The following is a 19,337-nucleotide window of genomic DNA, read 5'->3' as shown; positions in this document are numbered from 1 at the left end:
TGAGAACTGCTGGGGACAAGGGAATAATAATCCTTACCAATATTTCCTTTGAAATGCAGACCTTGAGTTCCCTAACGGTAAATCATTCCAGTGGATTAGTCACAGAGACTCACTGCGAGAACGTATCTCTGCTAAAGTTAAAAGTCTCTTCTAAACATTTAAAGCCATTTATTTAATTTATAAACCAGCTATTTTTCAATTGATGTTCTGCTTACTGATTACTGCGAAAACTTACTAAATTTTCATTTAAGATGTTCAAGGTTAAAAAAGCTTTTCTTTCATTCATTCATGAACTATATACAGGAAAATGGCTTTTTCTACATATGTTTATACTGGAATAAATACTAAAATATTTCACTGTAAATAGCATTAGAGGAGAACTCAAGAAAGGTCTGATTTGGGGTGCTTTGCCTAAATTATATATATGAGAGAAGCAGAAGAGGATTCTTCAAACAATGAGAATCAGATATCATCAAACACTTGGTTTAGGTATGGTATTGACAGGCTAAAGGACAATGCCCTAATTAGAGGCAGAATATATATTCTCTCAGTGTCCGAAAGTCTGTTCTTAAAGGCAGTCTTTCTTGTAAGACTAAACCACAAGTAGTTCCTTTTTGCCACTAGTGTTTCAGTTAGCTGCCACCATCATGAATTAATAATATTTATTCATTTAACTGAAGTATAAATTTTTTATTTATGGAATTATTTCAGTCCAGTGCTGATGAGAAGTAAAACATTCACTTATGAAAAAGAAAACAAGTCCATTTTTTTAAAGGATGGCCTGAATCACATGGAAGAAGGTGCAGGAAACCCACCACACCTAAAAGGCATCTTCAGACCAAGACCACCCCCCCCCAACTGCTTATGAGAATGTGAGAAAGAGGAGATGTACTAGCGCTTGTTAAATCAAGCATGGCTGGAAAAAGAAAGGAATTACTCCCAAATACAGAAAATTCAGATACATCAATTGCAGTATTAAGAAACAAAAGAGAGGGTTAATCCCAACCATAATGTTCATGTTATTTTCATCAGCCCTTATAGCAAACTAAGTGGCATAAAATCCATTGTTCGGCAGCCAAATGTTGTCAAACCAACCTGACAGCAAATTGTAAAAGCACTTTAAAGATGCTTCCAGTGTGGAGACAGCCCAGAGAACACATGCAGTCAGAAAGGCTGAAATGTTATTACTATGCATAAACTGTACTATCACCACTCCTAGCTCTTGATTTTGTTGTATGTACATTGTTTTAATTTTATGAAAGCACCATCCTGTTCTTCCTTAATCTCACCTCTGTTTATACATACCACCAGTGAGCATCTTACTGAGACTTCTAATTTTTGTGAGATCTATCTCCCTCTCTTGCTTTCTCTCTGTCTCATTATTTTCAAATGAAATGGCATTAACATTACCCTTAATAAAAATATTATTCTCAGATGCAGCTTTTACAAGTCCTGCTCTAATACCTTCATGAAATTTATTTCTGAGCAAAGACATCATGGTAGCAATTTAAGGCTCAGAACGCTAACTGTGCTTGAATTCCTTCCAATCCAAGCACAGCTGGCTGAGAATTGATTTTCCATTGCAGTGTGATGTTGGCATGCTTGCACTGTAGAAACTAGGTTGCCTGCCAGCCTTACTACTGCCATGCAGGAGTAATAACATAATATTATATAGACTTACACATTTATTTCTTTGCAAGCTACGAGAAAAAGAACTCAAAGTTTTTTAGAGTAGGAGCTATATTGTTATTTGATTGACAGACCTTCCAAGGGAAGCTGAATCATTGTAAACCTCTGACTCTGAAATATAACTTTAATTGAGTACATAGTGGAGAAATTCTCCTACAGAGTTTCTCTAGTAGTCTGATCTAGGTTCTCCACAATGGTTTGTAAGGCAGTAGTGGTGCATTTGCTACCTGCTCATAAATCCCAGTCTGATACTGCTTGGTTTTAGTATTCTAAGACAAACACTGAAATTCTGCACTTGAAATCAGTGACTGTTTTCCCAACACAGTCTTATGGGTTATACACAGGGCAGGTGTTGATCCAAAGCAACAGTTTCAGGAGTACTTTAAGCAGGAACAAGGTAGGAATTTCCCTTAAAGACAGAGATTTGTACTCCACCGAGCTACCGGTCCCTCACCTACAACCAAAATGCTGCCTTTGTACCATTAAAAGTGATGGAGGTACAGCAAACAGGGTCAGAAAACCAATTGGGTCTAAAAGGGATTGATTAGCTTCCTGGATTCACTTCAGCTCCAAACTGCTCCACAGGATGACTCTACTGGCACAAACAAGGGATTGGGAAGAAAGAGAGGAAAAGACGGGTTGCTTCTTTTGATGATATGCCAGCAGAAAGCACTCGAATCTACCACCTAAGGGTCATTTTGGTGCTTTTGCTGCCCAGTGAGGCTGTGGTTCCACAGACATTTTTCATTTCACATTCATTCTTACTGCACCACCACCTTTTATAATCCCTGTGGTGGTACAGGTAAAAAATAGCGAGGAATGTATGTAAAAGAGCACTCTTGGGGTAAGGAAGTGAATATGTAACAAACATCATAACTTCTAGTGTACAGATGAATTTTAAGGGTGTAATTCAGGTCCCAGCCTGTCCAGAAGTTCAGTGGATTTTCTTATTCTTTTATTTTTTGATCCAAAGCCTTCCTCTCAACACAGCATTGAAGAGCAGATCTAGAAAACTAAAAGGGAAAAAGAGAGAGAGGGAAGAACAGGACAGAGAATAAAGCTCTATGGAGTCTGAGTATCAAAGTCCAAACTTGTAATTCTGAACTCTCTCATTCAATCCCCATCTAGCTCATAGTGTGGGAGAATCAATCCTGTATATCTTCTGTATGTCTGAATTCAGCTTTTCCTAACTGCCTAGAGATGTATCCTTGCTGAGCCCAGAACTGCGGAATATGTTGTCAACAAATCTGAGAATACGTGCTCCTAGTGAATACCCTTTACCTAAGTTACTCAAGGATTTGCAGACTTTCTCAGGGCATAACTGCACTTTGGGATTACTCTCAAGACTTTCTTGTATTTTACGGAAGTAGGTATGAAAAGCCATTCTATGAACTGTAGGCAGGTATAATAACAACACTGCTCTCTCACAAAGCAGAGAAATGGGAATTCACTCCTCTTCCCCACTGAGCTCCATAATCATTTAAATACCCTAGCCACTGGGCAATGATTATATAGTCACAGTCTTTCTTGTACTCTCTTTCTGACCACATGTTCCTAGGGGTGATCAAAGACTAACCAAACAGTATTATTTCCTGGTGTTATGGAACTATCTTGGGAGGAAGGAACTGAATTCATGTCCTGATCTCCTATGTCAGTGTTCTAAAATAATTAAACTACTACCTAATGAGAAAACACCTTGCAGATAGCTTTTAAAATAATAACTGATTCCTTAGATTATTGAGAAAAAAAAAAAAAGGTGGGGGGCACTTATCTTCCCCAGCTTAAAAGACACAAACAGAATTTAAGGCATATATATGGTCAGAAATATTTAAGTACATCCACAGTGGAACATCTACCTGCAACTGGATTTTGAACCACTTTGAGTGATTCCTTGCACAGGGTTCATTCTATTCTGGATTTCATTTTGAGGGGACAAATTTTCCTGTATCCACTCACAGCTGCAGAGTTAAAGAAATTTAGATTTCACTTGGGTATTGGGGGTGATACTCATAGTCTCTACCATAGTACCCAAACCAAACTTTCTGTGCACTTAAGGACTTCCAGGTTGTATGTGACGGGTAAATCTGAGCTATCAGAAGTTCATTCTTTGTTGCAGTATCTTGCAAAGTCACCAAAGACCCAAATTTCAAGCTGTATCATTCTCTCTTAAGCCTTGTGTTATAGCAATAGGAATCACTTTCTTATTTCTTATTTCTCTCAAATTTCAAGACCCAAAGTCACCAAGTCACCAAAGACCCAAATTTCAAGCTGTATCATTCTCTCTTAAGCCTTGTGTTATAGCAATAGGAATCACTTTCTTATTTAGAAATAAGAGCAGTTAAGTTGAATGAGGCCTAAAAACTTTAAAATGGAATTGAACACAGATCTAAGTACTAAACTTAAGTGACATAAAGGGAACTGCTTGTATGCTTAAAATTTTAGTGGATGCTAGAGTTATCTGTGGAAGTTATAGCTTAGTGTGGGTTTGCAGAATTAATCCTGATTTTCCTAATTTTAATAATTTTAAATATTTGTTTATTTTCAAGGATATCCCAAAACTTCCCATCACATATTTACTGAAAATAGGATCAAGGTAAAAAGAACTTATGTATTAGTAGTTTGCACAAAAATAATATAGTGCCCTCTTTCAACTTCATCAGCACATACCAAATAGTATCCTCAGAACTGTGCTAATACCATTCAAAGATGCTGCTGCAGGAAGATATTAAAGTCCTATTTAAATTGAAGCTGCTAAATAAAAACAGTCTTGCCTGGATTCTGTTACATTTAAGAGACAGGAAAACAAATCAGTGTCGCCAAATGGGAAAGAATGAGATCAATAGGGGAAGAAAGTACATTTCCAACGCATTAAAAATCTGAAAAGTAAAACTAAAAGTTTAAAAACTCTGAACAATTACCTGGTTACATCCTTTTAAATCAAAGTTTATGGCATTTATAGAATGCTAGACATAAGATAATACCTAGCATCTGAGAGCTTAGCATTGCAGTTTTCTGATAATGTACCTCTAAAGGCCTAGGCCTTAAACAGAGCTTTGTAATCATCAGCCATGATTTACGGAAGCAGTAATCCCCCTTCTCCCTATATTTCTTACTATTAAAAAGAAAGATTGGTTTGTCAGATGAAATTATTTTTCTTCAGGTAGAGTTAAAAAAACAGTAAAAACTATAGGTGACCCATATTTCAGCAAAGTTATTTTCTAAAGATTAACTACATTGCTACTGAATAAAAGCCCGAGTCTTCTTGAGCATTATTCACAACTCTTATTTTTCTGTGCAAACTTCCAAAAGGTACATGGAGCGATGCCACTGGAGCTGGAGGGAGGAAAGTATACCAAAGCTCTAGAAAGGCATACGGTTTTATAAAAAAAACCACATATTTCATAAAAAATATGGTTATTGGCATATAGCCCTGCTTTCCATTACACCACTGTATCACATCTTAGTCCATACATGGACCCCAAGTAAAATGAATCACAGAATCACAGGTTGAAAGGGCCCTCAAGGATCATCTGGTCCAACCTTTCTTAGCAAAAAATGGAAATGTTTGGGTGAAGAAGTAGTTTTTCTTATTTGTATAGAGACATAAATCACAGTTTCAGGATCTTCTTTCAAGTCCATTTTGGGTGATACACGTATAATTCTGTTTTCCTCTTAGTACGGGTAGCCACAGCACTAAATGCAATTGCAAAGCTTAACAGAGCTTCAGAGAAAACACATCTGCTAACGCTTAGAGCAGAAACTCACTCCCTGGCTCTCAAATGCCAGGCAGACATTTTCCATGCATCTTCATAAACATGTGAAAGTGCCTTTCTGCAACCACTAAAATTTGGGATGCCACTGAAGTTAATCCCTGCTCTCTTCAGAAGTTCTGTGCCACTTGACTTGAGGCAAAAACATCACATTCAAGCTTTGCTTACCCTCCCCATTTTCCATGTAAATCAGCATCTGATTTGTACTGCAGATGTGTGCAGCAGTTACGCATGTGTTCTGTTTCCTCCAGCTCTTTCCCACAGGCATGGTCAGCTGCTCAGCAGGAAGAGAGGAAGCCCTGAAAGATGAGGGCTCTAAGAGAAACATCCCAGTGATGCCAGTAGAAAAGTAGGGACTGGTTTTGCTGGGCTGCGAGCATACGCTGTCACCTTAACCTAGAAATGAGCTGGGTGGTTGAACATAACTTGGATATTTCTGCTTAAAATGATTTTGGTGTTTATACATAGATACAACTGGCACTCACAGGCTACACACCACCAATCACAAAAAGGCAGTGTAAGAACATACAAGAGCATGCCATATTTCTGTGTGTGGAGTCATTTTACACATCTTTATGTCTGCCACACCTCCCTGCTACAAGGTTATTTTCCTTGGATCACATATAGCAGTTTTGCCATTTTACTGAACAATTTCTACCAGCATATATTGGCTTTTGAGGATTTTATAATATGTAATGCACATCTACATTTATTTCAGTCTTGAGCTTTGGCCTTTAACTTCATATCAGCAAATTATAGCTATCACTCTTATTCAAACAGCTTGGTTATCTGAGTGAACATTAGGTCAGCGAGATGGGTGTTTCTATGGTGCTATTAACCTTAGCCTTTAATTTTTCGTTTATTTTGGAGCCTTGTCAGTACTAAACCTTTCACGCTATTCCTCTGAGTCATAAAGGAAGGAGAAACCTTTAATGACTGCCAACTAATTTCCAAATCAGAGCATGGTTCTTGCTAAGGAACTTGTAGATTTGTGAATGGAAGCAGAGGTAATGTTTTAGCAGCTGTGGACACTAGCACTAAACCTACAGAGTCTGTTAAAGCCAAAATCAACCATATGTTCTTATATACTGCTGTGTCAGTGAAGTCATTCAAATATTACATTAGATTTATTCAAAATTTTCCAATATAAAGGGAAGAAAGAAAAAAAGGCAGCCTGTCTAGACTGCATTGAGAGAATGTTTTTATTAGGTTTTGACAGAAGTCAAAAGCTGTCACTTTAGCAATATGGGAGAACAACAAATGATATTACAGCCATCAAGAGGCTGAATAGAAACATACAGCTGATCGATTGAGAGCTAAGACCCTTGAAGTTACTTGTTAACCAATGTCTGAAACAGCACTTCATTCTTCCTTTTTAATTACTTCATTTGTGCGTCACCCAGAGCCCTTTCTCCATAAAAAAACTAATTCTGGGAAATGGTTTCCGTGAATGTCTTCTGACTGTGCTCTATAGCCAGTAGACAGGGACGACCTAGTTACAACAGTCGATAAGCCACATTTCCTAACACCTTGAGACCAAGTCCTGTGGAAGCACCACCTACTTGGAAATGCCTGCTGAAGAGTTCATAGACTCTGAATTACTAGACACACAGGTACGTCACCTGCTCTAATGGCAGAGTTCTGCATTCACAGTCATTTAGATCTGATGGCAACATTAGAATTATCACCAGAAGCTAATCAGAGAACTTCTGTCAGGTAAGACTTAAGCAGCTTTGCAGAACCATTAAATACCTAAGGCAGTACTTCAGAGCATGTAAGAGAGGATTGTTTTTCTTTTAAAGGGTTTTAAATTGTGTTACTGTGGTTTTATACATTATTTAATGACTGCTAAAAGAGTAATACAATTCTCAGCCCTCCAGCTACACATCCCACCACTTCTTTGGTTTTTCAGTAATTGGTGGTAGAAAGTATCCTAAAAACCTTTTTAATCATGCAGTTAAAAATATAAACCACATTATTTCAAAGCCTAATGAACAAGTCTCCTTTGCTTTCGTTCATTCACCTATCCATTATCCAATCCACCTTTCTACAAAGTCTGGCAAGCTACCACAAAAGTAAGTGGAAAAGAAAGGGACAAACTTGGCTTGACTTTCAGAAGTTCCAGAGCCAGACAACAGACTGTTTTTCAGATTTCCTTGCACAAACCATCCACAGAGAAAACTCATTTTTTGCCTTTCCCACTGCAGTCTCCCAGCCCTGTACACCTGTGCCCTGTCACATTCATTCTCCATCATCACCTGCCATGTGAAAGTAATACTAAGTGCACCACATGCAATCAAAGGGGAGTTTTCATTACACAGCCATCCAGGTTTTTGTGGGTCACCACTTAATGTGCTAGAGACCCTGCAACAGGATTTCATAGCCCACAGGGGGCAAAGACCTGACAGAAACAAAGTTTGTGCATATCTCTTTCTGTAGGGAAAGGCACTCATCTCAACTCTAATTTAAGAGGCAGCAGTACCAAACTCCTAAGCATTACTGAGCTTCTCACTCAGCAGGAGCCATCTTCTCCCATTCCTAGAGTGAGGATTTTGCAGGAGCAAGCCTTTCCCATATCTTGGATCTTGCTGAACTCAGAGGTGTAACATTACTTCTCCTCCTTTCACTAAGTTATAGTAGTACATGCCAGGAAAAAAAAGGCCAGCAGGTATTAGCCTACTGATAATAATGCAGGGCATGTTAATAGGGTTGGAGAAAAGCTACCATAAAAGCCATCTAAAATGTATGTTCTAGACAGGTGGTCAGTTTTCTGCACCAAACACTTTCCTACACATTTCCAAGATAAAAAACTGCTCACTTCAGTTAAAAGTGCAGATTCTGTTTTCTGAGACATTGACAAATAATTTTGATAGAGCTAGACAATTTCACAGTCTCTGTAGAAGCCTGACAGTTTTATAGCATCTGTCCATCTTGCAAAGCTTACGGTATCATTGCATTGTTTTGAAAATGTTCAATATACATCAATAGACATAGATGTGTGCTCTCTTGCTCAGAGACCAGTTTTGTTCCTGTAGAAATCAGGCTTTTTGTCTTCAGATTATAAGAAGCAGTCAGGGCTGACTGACACTAATTTCCAAATACATAAAAATAAACTAAAAGAAATACAATAATGATTTTAAATTAGTAGCTACAAGGGAGGTATTCCATGAAATGAGAGGCAATATATGGGTTCACTAATTCTACGTACTATTGGCTTCAACAGATAAGATATTTTAGTCACATAACATCAGATGCAGGGCAGTAAGAAGAGGCATGTAATAAAACATACAGATTGGAAAGGACTTAAGAAAAACCCAGAAACCACAGATAAAGCAAATTTTGTGGTCTTTATGCAATCTGCCAACTTCAGCCTGTATACTTAAGTCTATATGGAGCCTTCACTTTCATTTTACAGCTAATTCCCTTTATACTTACTAGGGAGAGCCCCTTTACTAGGTAAGATTTGTGAAATTTTGTGCTGGGACATAGGTACACATGAAATTCCCTGTGACCTTCTTGCCTTAAGATTACTGTGCTTGAGACCTCACTTGGAGTACTGTGTACAGTACTGGTGTCCCCAGCATAAAAACGACATGGAGCAAGTCCAGAAGAGGGACATGAGGATGATAAAAGAGGGTGGAGCACCTCCCATATGAAGACAGGCTGAGAAACTTGGGGCTGTTCAGCCTAGAGGAGAGAAGGCTGCATGGAAACCTCATAGCAGCCTTCCAGTATCTGTAGGGGGCTTACAAGGATGCTGGGGAGGGCCTCTTCATTAGGCACTGTAGTGATAGGACAAGGGGTAATGGGTTTAAACTTAAACAGGGAAATTTAGGTTAGATATAAGGAAGAAATTATTTACTGTGAGAGTGGTGAGGCACTGGAATGGGCTACCCAAGGAAGTTGTGAATGCTCCATCACTGGCAGTGTTCAAAGCCAGGTTGGATGGAGTCTTGGATGACAGTTTAGTGTGAGGTATCCCTGCCCATGGCACAGGGGTTGGAACTTGATGATCTTAAGGTCCTTTCCAACCTTAACTATTCTATGATTCTATGATTATGGACAGAAAAAGTTTTATTGGTTAATCTTCACCAGTCTCAGTTATGCTATCCCAAACCAAAGAACTAGAGGCTCAACTTTTCTGAAAAGGCCCATGCCCAAAAAGCTATCAGAATGTCATCAGCTGGAAATTTGAGAGAATTGCCATTCACTTAGCTATGGGAAGGCAAGAAAGATGAGAACTAAAGTAGCATTTCTAAGAAGATCCTTTTGAAATATTTCTAATGAAGAACATTATAAATATTTTATTAGAAGAATAGATAGAAATTTCACTTGTCCCTTGAAGAGCTATTGTGCCAAATTTAGAGATTAAATTCAAATATTAAAGTATCAGATGAAGAGATTTTAGTCCTGCTTTTATTGGAAATCAAAATGCAATTTTAAATTGTGGCGCCCCTCGTGATGCCTCTATAATAGAAGCATTTTGGTGCTGGACTCGAATGCTTTATTCCACTCATCAAACTGACACTGAAGAGATTTAGTCTTGGAATAAAATAGTAATTTTTCCAGACAAAAAGATTGCTGGGAAGATTCCATTTTATTACAGATACAGAAGGGGGCAGCTGTTGTCTTTGATTATATTTACAAACTATGAATCAGTTTTAACATGCAAAGATAGCAAACCAGAATAAATTAATGCTCACCATGTGGGGACATATGCAGATGATAAGGATGATCACAGCTCCACATTTCGATTATAATTTCAGCATGTTGCTGCTACAAATATCTTCCAGGCTTAAGGAAACAATTTCAGACTATCATTAAAACCTTTACTTAGGAAGGGAGAAAAGAATCCAAGATGAAAATAAGAGGGCTTGTACACAAATAAATTGAAGGATGAATCAAATGCTCCATATCTGAATTCACACTATTTACCAAATGACACTTGGGCTTTCTCCTGACACTGAAAATCTCATGTAGTTAAATTTTTAATATGTGCAGCACAAAGAAACATTTTATCCCTTACAATGACAAATAACTACCGCAGTACTTAGGTCACAGCACCCAGACAGAGCATCCCAGTGCAACCTGTGCTGTGTATTAGTCAAGTGACCATTTTTCCAGATGCAGAAATGAGGCCACTAAATTGAACTATACATTTGGTTTAAGGCCATAGAGAATAAGTGTCTTTAAAGTTGCTACAAATAAGGAAAAAACTACTTCTCTCCAAGTTAAGCAATGCATGCAGATTGTTACAATATTCTAAAGATTACTGGTTGGATTGCGTTCATCCAGTTATTTGAAATGGTACCATAACTTTTAACCTCTCCCATGACAAAAAGTATAAACAGCAAACCAATGTTATTTCCAAATTTATCTATGATTTTGGATTAAGGCTTAATATAATAGAAGAGGAAGTTAGGAAGTGTTTTGTGCTGTATAGAAACTGAAGAGTTTGAATTTGTGTGAATAAGAAAAGACAAAGTTAAACACAGAATAAGTCTTTGACTTTCTGAATACATTCTGCAGGGTATAGACTTAGGTAATAAGAGAAATGTATATCTGACTACTTGTCTTTTCACTGTCTAGTTGAACATCATTGATACTCTAGAGACCATCACAGGAAATCCTACATAAGTCTATGAATTTCGTTACAAATTTGCAATACTGTGGTAAAGCCAAATACTGTGAAGGAGGAAACAGTGATCTCTGAAGAGAACAGTTAGATGCCACATAAAAAATAATTTACCTATGAATTAGTAAATTGATCCACCTGGTTGCAAACTGATTTGCAACAAACTTAAGGATCTAGCCCTGCCTGTCCATGTGAAGAAGCAATGTTTTTTGAGAGTATATCTGGAAAGGAAAGACTGGCATTGTGTAAATCTGTCTGAATAACTCTACTCCCCTTTGTAGTAAACTGTGTATAAATACTGTATAGACATATACACACAAATACATGTAGCACGTACTTCCACTATACAATGTAATGCTTTCATTTGCCATATCAGTTACTACTAAATATGAAATTAAGACTGGTGTACTATCATCACACTCAGGTTTACTTTTGCAGTGATAAAAATATAATAGATAGTATTAAAGACACACTTTGTTAAAAGGATAGATCTCAAAACTATGTGGCAGAGTAATCTTTACTATATTGGCAAGTATCTATTGGAATGTCCTGGGAATGCAACAGCAGAATGGATAAGGGAAAGAGTCAGATGCAAGTTTTCCCTCAGATTGTCCCAGATAAGTATGTCAGTAATTCATTCAATAACTCATGTATGCATTGTGCGTTTAAATGGAGAAATCACTAACACACTCTACTCCTTTGGCTTAAAACAGCCTCCTCCCTGTTGTGCCTTACCTTCACACCCTCAGCATTTTGCCCAGTGTGTTGTAAGAAGTGTATGCTCATCCTCTTCTCCCTTCTTAACCTTCTGTTAAGACATTTTTCCTTTTCAACCCCCAGGTCACAGTCGCAGCATGCGACCAGGGTAAGCACAACACACTGCAGCCCCAGCTACATTATAATGCTCCTTCACACAGGTGAGGCCAGGAAGCCCTTTGTCTCCCTCCCTGGTTGTGACAGGTATATGCAGAAATCCTGCCAGACACTGTTGTGCAGAACACCCAAGGGTTCCCCAGGTTTGCGTTATTTTGGATCAATTTATTATCCTTGTCAGACCCTGAAACTCATCATCATTGGTCTTGACTTCTCTGGGGAATGTGGCCGGAGGCTGTCATTCAAAGAACAATTTCCTCCTTCCTCTCCAAGTGGATTTATTTTGGCAGCTATCTATAAGCAATCCATACTGGAGAGTATAACCTGATCATTTCAGAGGAAGATTTCATTCTATCAACGACTTCAGTTTCAATCTACCAAGGTGTCACTTTTATACAGTTTCTGTGCAGGGTATGCCAACATTTTCAGTTTAGATTTCTGCTACAGACCATTTTTGGAGAAAATGTGAAATAATAAAAGGGGCTCCTACCAATAGTGTATGAAGACTATGCACACATAACTGTTTCTAAGACAACTAATTTCTCTTTGCTACTGCATAGTTTAATTAAGGAGAAATAGTCTCATAGCAAAACAAAATTTATCATAAATTTGTATTAAAGCAGAGTGTGTATGGATTTCACATGTGGTTAAAATCAGAATAATTAACAATAACAATACTGCATGATAGCTCATTAACTAGAAGCAACTGTAAGCTCAGTACCAATAGTAAGTGCCATAGGCCAGCAAAGGTGATATTCATGTGAAAAACCATTAACATCAGGGCACGCAGCTCAAATACTGTTGATGGCAAGAGTGAAGCTTGGAGCATCTGGTTCTGTGTCACTACTCTGTAGCAGCAAGATTTGTCAGACATTGCTGAGTGTGAAGTTGTTCATAGGGCAATTAAACCACAGCCCTCAGGGACAAAAGCAATAGCAGTGGAAAAACAATTTTTTTCTGATGTACCCCTTGTTATGAGAACAACTGTGACATAGCATCGTACACACACTGAACACTTAAACAAGCATAGCAAAATACTAGATAAACCAGTCATGAAGCTTAGAAAATAAGGGGAGTGTCAAACCACACTGACATCCTGCTCTCCCTGGTTAGAAGAATAAAATCTTCACTTTGAATAGTCTTTTTTAAGCCCAGAGGCTATAAAATCACATAGTTAATCTCAGATTTATGTTTAAATATCTGCTAAAGTAAGGCATTTTGTACCCTGTGTTGATTGATTAAGAGTTATGTAGGTACATGGTTCAAAGCACTTCAACTATTCCAGCAGTAATCAAAATATATCCATTTGTATTTAATAATTTCTACTCTTATTCTTCTATATTACTGTAGTCACTATTAATAGCCATAATTTATCTTCTGATACAACCAAGCCATTAGGAAATATATCTATAGATTCATTTTTTAAATAACATTAGGACATTACTCTTATCCATTTGAGCTAATCAAAAAGATGATCCTAACCTCTGTGCTTAACGAAGAAAAGTATATTGCAGAAACATGACCACTGGTGCAAAGCCAGGGAAAACACAGACAAATGATCCTGTCTGTTAGACACATTACAAGAATTTCATTCCAGCAATACCAGAGCCAATGAATTTAGGAAGAAATATCCATTGAATCCAAAATCTTTTTTTAATTCAAGACTATATAATCAAAACAACATCTTTCCCCCTCAAAATTCTGAAACATATGGATATTCCAGTTCTTCACACTACCTGAATTTAAAGTTACTCTTGCAGATTGTCATCTGTAATGCTCCCAGAGTACCACAAAATTTCTAACACTGTCTTCCATGTTCTCTGGTATGGAAGTGTCTAAAGAAGTTTTTGTGATTTTGAATGTCAGTTTTAGTAAGTCTGGTTACCTCCCTGTGCAAGCATTTTAGATTTAACATTACTAGAGTGCCCATGACTTCCACTCCAGATACATTTCTTAGCACTGATTTTTATCCTAACTGAGCAGTCTAAGAAATAAGGCACTTCCAAGCCTGTGACAAAAGGGTTTGTAAATGTGATTCTGTGCTCTTCTGTGTTAGCTGTGATTTGAAATGGCATCTCCCTTTTGTTCTATCATGGCAAACCTTCTCTCTTGCGCTAGTCTTAGCTTGGCCCATTTACAATGCATAAATGCAGCAACTTTACACTTACTCATTTAAACTGAAGATAATCAGTACTTAAAATAATATAACATATCCACTAAAATATCCAGTACTGACCATACATTTTACAGCAAAAGCTACTAAGTCTTTAGGAGGTTTCCTCAACTTTCTTCTGTAGTCTTCGTCCAATCATTCACTATATCGTTGCTCGTTTTACTGGTAATTATTACATAGAATGGCAATAGTTTAGACCTGAGAGAGGTTGATTTAACATAATTTTGGAAAAAATTAATACTATAAGATGTTTTTGTGCTATCTGATTGGGAGAGTAAAGGAAAACTTCAAAGAGCTCAAACTTCCTTAGGGTTTACATGCTTTACAATAACAGTATCTTTGTATTGCCAAGGAGGAGAAGGGAGTGGGGTGGGAGTGGAATGGGGGAACCAATAGACCTTCAAATTAATATTACACTGGCAGCAGGTTTTTACAGACTACTTTCAGGGCTGTGTTCTGACTCCATCCCTTAATGAACAGTTTGATTTAGAACTTAAAATTATTAAGTGTTCTAAGTGTTCTACCAGAGTCATAAATAATGCAGTTTATAATATTCCTATTGAGCATATAAAACTACATTTGTCTTCCATTAACAACACACTTTTTTTAAGTAGCCTGACCTCTTCAGATATATGCGAACATGCAATTAGTGCAATTTGTCACAGGTCCTTTACATTTTAATAAGATGTAATTAATTGTCTGTTTAGCCTAATTAACTTAGAAACCTTGACAGTTCTTGTACTATGGTATAAAGCACAGCTCTTTATTTGAATTGCTAATATTGGACAGAGTACCTCTATACAACAATAAATTTAAATCTGTATACCTTTGCAGACTAAAAGACACTGGGCTAACCTACCAATATTTGCATTAACTTTTCCAAAGCTTTTTTTAGCAATCTGTGCCAATATTTGCGAGTCGATGATATGCAGAAGTCAACATGTTTATGAAACTGCTGGAGTTACCATATAGTACTATCGGAATTCTATTAATGACACCACAACTGAATAACTCTGTTTCAATCATACGACTCATGTTTCATACATGTTTTAACAAATGAGTTACAGACTCAGGCCAACAGAGATTTAAATCCTTTTCATTCTTTGAAGTTAACCTGCAGCTCATGAAGAATGTAGTGAGGCATTAAACAGATGACCCTGGAAACATGACATTTTCCTGATCAGAGAAGGGTATCAGCTGCATGGAAGTAACATTGAACAGAGTTAACTGTTCAGAGCTCTTGAACTCTGATTTCAGGCTTTTTTTTTTTTCCAGACGTATGAGATTATGACAATTTATCTTGATTATAATGCAAATCATTACTTTAAATATGACAGATTTATTTTATATTCTCTCCATGATGATTTGAAGTACTTAGAGGATTGAATTTGCAGATCAGTGACACTTAATTCAACTGAATAGTAAATAAAGGGCAGATTCAGGCATCTTGTCCTCTCCTGAATAAAATCATTCTATGTAAAAAATACAGCAAAAGTTAATGATCTTCAGAACCGTAGAAACAGGATAATGTGAGAATCTGCACAGAAAAAAAGCATATGGAGAACAGAAACCGTTCAATGAAGTGTTGATTTATGGTCAAAAAGAGCATATATTATACATTCAATGGAAGTTTTTGCAAGTTGATTCCCCCCACCCCAAATCCAGGAATAATTTCACAGTCTTGGGTTCTGTGCATGGCCCTTACAGAATGCTAAACAAGGGGATGTATAAATCTTGCCTGCTATAACGTATAGACACTGACAGGGACAGAATGAGCACCAAAGCAAATATGAGGTAGAAATGATTTTTTATTACTTTAGGTATTTCTAGATGTCAGATAAAAATGAGAGCATTGCTAAAAATTTTACAGAATGACAGCTGTACCTTATGGATAGCATTCTATAGTTTGATGTATGAGGCAGAAAATGTGAAAAATATTGTGAAGCACTACATTGACATGATGATGGAATGCCACAGGAAGCCAGCTAGCTCCAGAGGAATGTAATAGACTACTGTTAAATAAAAGAAGGAGACTTCAGGTCCAGCCAAAAAAAATAAAAGAAACATCAAATACTGCCTTTAGAAGAACAAAAGTTGCAAAACTTTGTTTCTTTTTTACACAGCTGCCCAAGTTCTGATGCTCTTTTTTGAGCAGGATTACCCCTCAGAATTTCCATAGGTACAGAAGATTTTGCAAACATTTATACTACACCTTTGACAAAATACCAGAGGATGCAGCACCTCCAGAATACAGAATTTACAGTATGGGCTATTACAAGAGATTATGTATTTTTTAAAAGTACTTAAATAGAGCACATGAAGTCTCAATAGGCAGTACTTATGTGGCTAAAGAAATTTAAACTGTTATATTTTCATTTTTTTAAAGTCTGCTCCAAGCCTGACTAAACATGGTTTAGCCAGGGGATGTTTAGGTTAGATATAAGGAGGAAGTTCTTTACTGTGAGGCTGTTAAGATACTGGACCAGGTTGCCAAAAGAAGTGGTAACGCTCCATCCCTGGCAGTGTTCAAGGTCAGGTTGGACAGAGCCTTGGGTGACATGGTCTAGTGTGAGGCATCCCTGCCCGTAGCAGGGGGTTGAAACTAGATGATCTTAAGGTCCTTTCCAACCCAGACCATTCTATGATTCTGTAAGTCAAAAATGAGTAAGTACCAAATCTACTTAACATCCACTTAAATGTCCACTTAAGATCACAGATACATACCATAGATGCATCTGTATGTTTCATACATTATATAGAGTATTATCCTGTTCTCTCACACTAAAGCAAGTGCTACATGTTAAACCTCGGTAGAGCAAGAATGGCAGGGTCTGCCCTGCAAGGTGTGTTCACATGCAAACCCCATTCCCTGTTTAACATCAGGCTTGGATGAAACCTGCATAAGCAGTTTTCACTTACCTGGATGACTTCAGGAGGAGACCAGGCCTGCAAGCAGAAAGGGGTGATGGATGGCATGGCAGGTCCCTGATGCAGCAGGTCTGGTCGGGGCTGCAGAGCCTGCCTCATGCTCTGTACTCACCCCGCAGTGATCCTAATTATAGAGCCCCATCCTCACCACAGAGCGCAGATGTGATACAACTGGTGGTGATTAATAACAGTATTAGTTAATAGCATCATCAAGCAATGTACATGAAGAAATGAAATGCATGAAAATAATGAAAACAGGTCAAGATACTACTATGCACAAGACTCCACCTACTGAATACTTAGACCCAACAAACCTCAGCCAAAATGTTGCATCTAGCATTGAGCACAACAATTTAATGAGTAAAGACTAATTAAAAGAAGCTTAGAGAGTACTGATAGGAATAAGGCCTCCAAAACCTGATCCAAGCAGGAAGGCAGAAGAAATCCATTTACTAACCTTGGAAAAAAGTTGTAATGCCAAGTCACATGACAACAGATTCCCAAATACATAAGATTTGCTCTAAACTGATAGTAATAGATCTCTACTGGGGAAGAAAGGAGTTATTACATATTTGGGAGGTGAGAAAAAATCCTTAGTTTAGACATTAGAAAACCTGATTTTTAACCCCAGTATTTCAAATACACCTGTCAGGGATGCTTTTGGTACATTTGTTTCAGTACACGTAAGCAAGTAAGTTTGTCTTTTGAGGTCCATTCTAGGCTCAACTTTTCAAATAGTTCTAAAAATAGAAAGAAAAAGTCATTCCTAATATGCAGCAACATTTGAATGGAAGCAAACTTGTATCAGTAGTGACTTACAGATATTCTTTAGTTTCATAGCATGCATCTGAGGAGAAATAATTTTTGTCTGCCTATGAAGAAAAATCACTGCATGAGTTCTTACATTAATATATTCTAAATTAATGTGTGCCAGAGGAGAAAATACACTGAAAAAGTTTAGCATTGTTGACAGTAGTTGACATGCAGGTATGATTGATGTCTGACTTCCCTGCAAGGATAAATGGGATGCTGGCAAATGCCACATATACATAATGCGGTGAATTTTAAGCCAAATTGGTTTTCAGACATCATGCTTGACATTTTCCCCTCATACTTCAAATTATTCTTTGGTACAAATTGCATGTTTATGTAATGTGCTTTGCTGTACAGTCTGGTTTGATCACATCTCCTTTAGGCTTTCTCCAGGCAGCTGCAGTTATAAATAGGCCAAAAGCACAGCTTGTAGTAGAGATGAAATAGAGATTACCCCTCTTCAAAAAAAAGCAAAGCCAGGGAAGAGCTGAGGCCTTTGTGTCGAGCGATTAACAAGTACACTGAGTTATTACATTGAATTCCACTTACCCTGAACTGCCATCCAGTCTACTGCATCTTGCTTCTATTAAGAGGTGGTAAAATTAAAAAGGGGAACTTTGGCCTCTCCGATATGTGTTATGAAGTTAAAATAGCAAAACCACAGAGAGGCATTTCAAAGGGCTCATTGGCATATGGAGCGTCCTGGTGTAGCGGTTTAATAAGGTTTCAGGGAAGATACAGTCTTGTGATCTCAGGAACACGGATCCAATCTCTGGACATAAAAGATGTCAGTGGAAGTTTTACCCAGTGTCTCCTATGACACTGCCACGCTGCTGACTCTGGTTTGTCATGCTCCATGCCTGCTACTGAATAAGATAACCTGATCTATGCTTGAGGGCTTCCTTCTGTTGCTGTTTCTGTTTCATCAAAATAGTGGGTGAAGCAGACTTTATAAGCTTACAGGTTATATATTTATTCTTGGAAGACATACACAAAACCTCAGGCAATAAATGCGTGAGTGGTATTTGCTATTACAGTTCAAGACTCCAACTGCAATTCTCAAGTGTCTGTGCTACAAGGACTTGGTGCGCTAAGGTCTAGCTATGGAGTAGAAAACTAGTAACTGCAGCAGTAGCTGGTGATCAGCAGACTGTTGTTTGCTTTAACACTTTTAAGCATAGCACATTGATTTGCACTCTGCCAATTTCACACATAACTAAAATAGACAAAATCCTGAGTAAAGAAGGTGGAACCCTGATACTGATCCCTAGACTCATATTGACAAGTGAAAGTTCAAATGTAAATATAAACAGCCCGAGTTTCACCTCGAGTTAAACCCCCAGGCATGCTGAGAAAATGTGAACTGTGAAGATTTGCCTACAGGCAAAACAGTTTGCTGAAACTGTAGCACTCCGGTTAGAGACAAGTATGTGTGAACAGCTGTAAACCACTCAGT

At 37.7% G+C, this 19,337-nt stretch overlaps 1 long non-coding RNA gene across 1 annotated transcript in view; it reads right to left on the bottom strand.

The window, feature by feature from the left end:
* The window catches only part of LOC130611479 (uncharacterized), a 68,691-nt gene extending 52,502 nt beyond the window's left edge, over positions 1-16,189 (bottom strand). Inside the window, exon 1 of the long non-coding RNA XR_008975243.1 lies at positions 16,092-16,189. This is a non-coding gene — a long non-coding RNA (uncharacterized LOC130611479). The remainder of the gene's footprint in view (positions 1-16,091) is intronic.
* Positions 16,190-19,337: the final 3,148 nt, after the last annotated feature.

The sequence above is a fragment of the Pezoporus wallicus genome, unplaced genomic scaffold (assembly GCF_028554395.1).
Source record: "Pezoporus wallicus isolate ANWC-B61680 ecotype Strahan unplaced genomic scaffold, APGP_CSIRO_Pwel_v1 contig_6872, whole genome shotgun sequence".
Lineage (NCBI taxonomy): Eukaryota > Metazoa > Chordata > Aves > Psittaciformes > Psittacidae > Pezoporus > Pezoporus wallicus.
The sequence above is the reverse complement of the archived record's forward strand: the minus strand, read 5'-3'. Positions and strand labels throughout refer to the sequence as shown.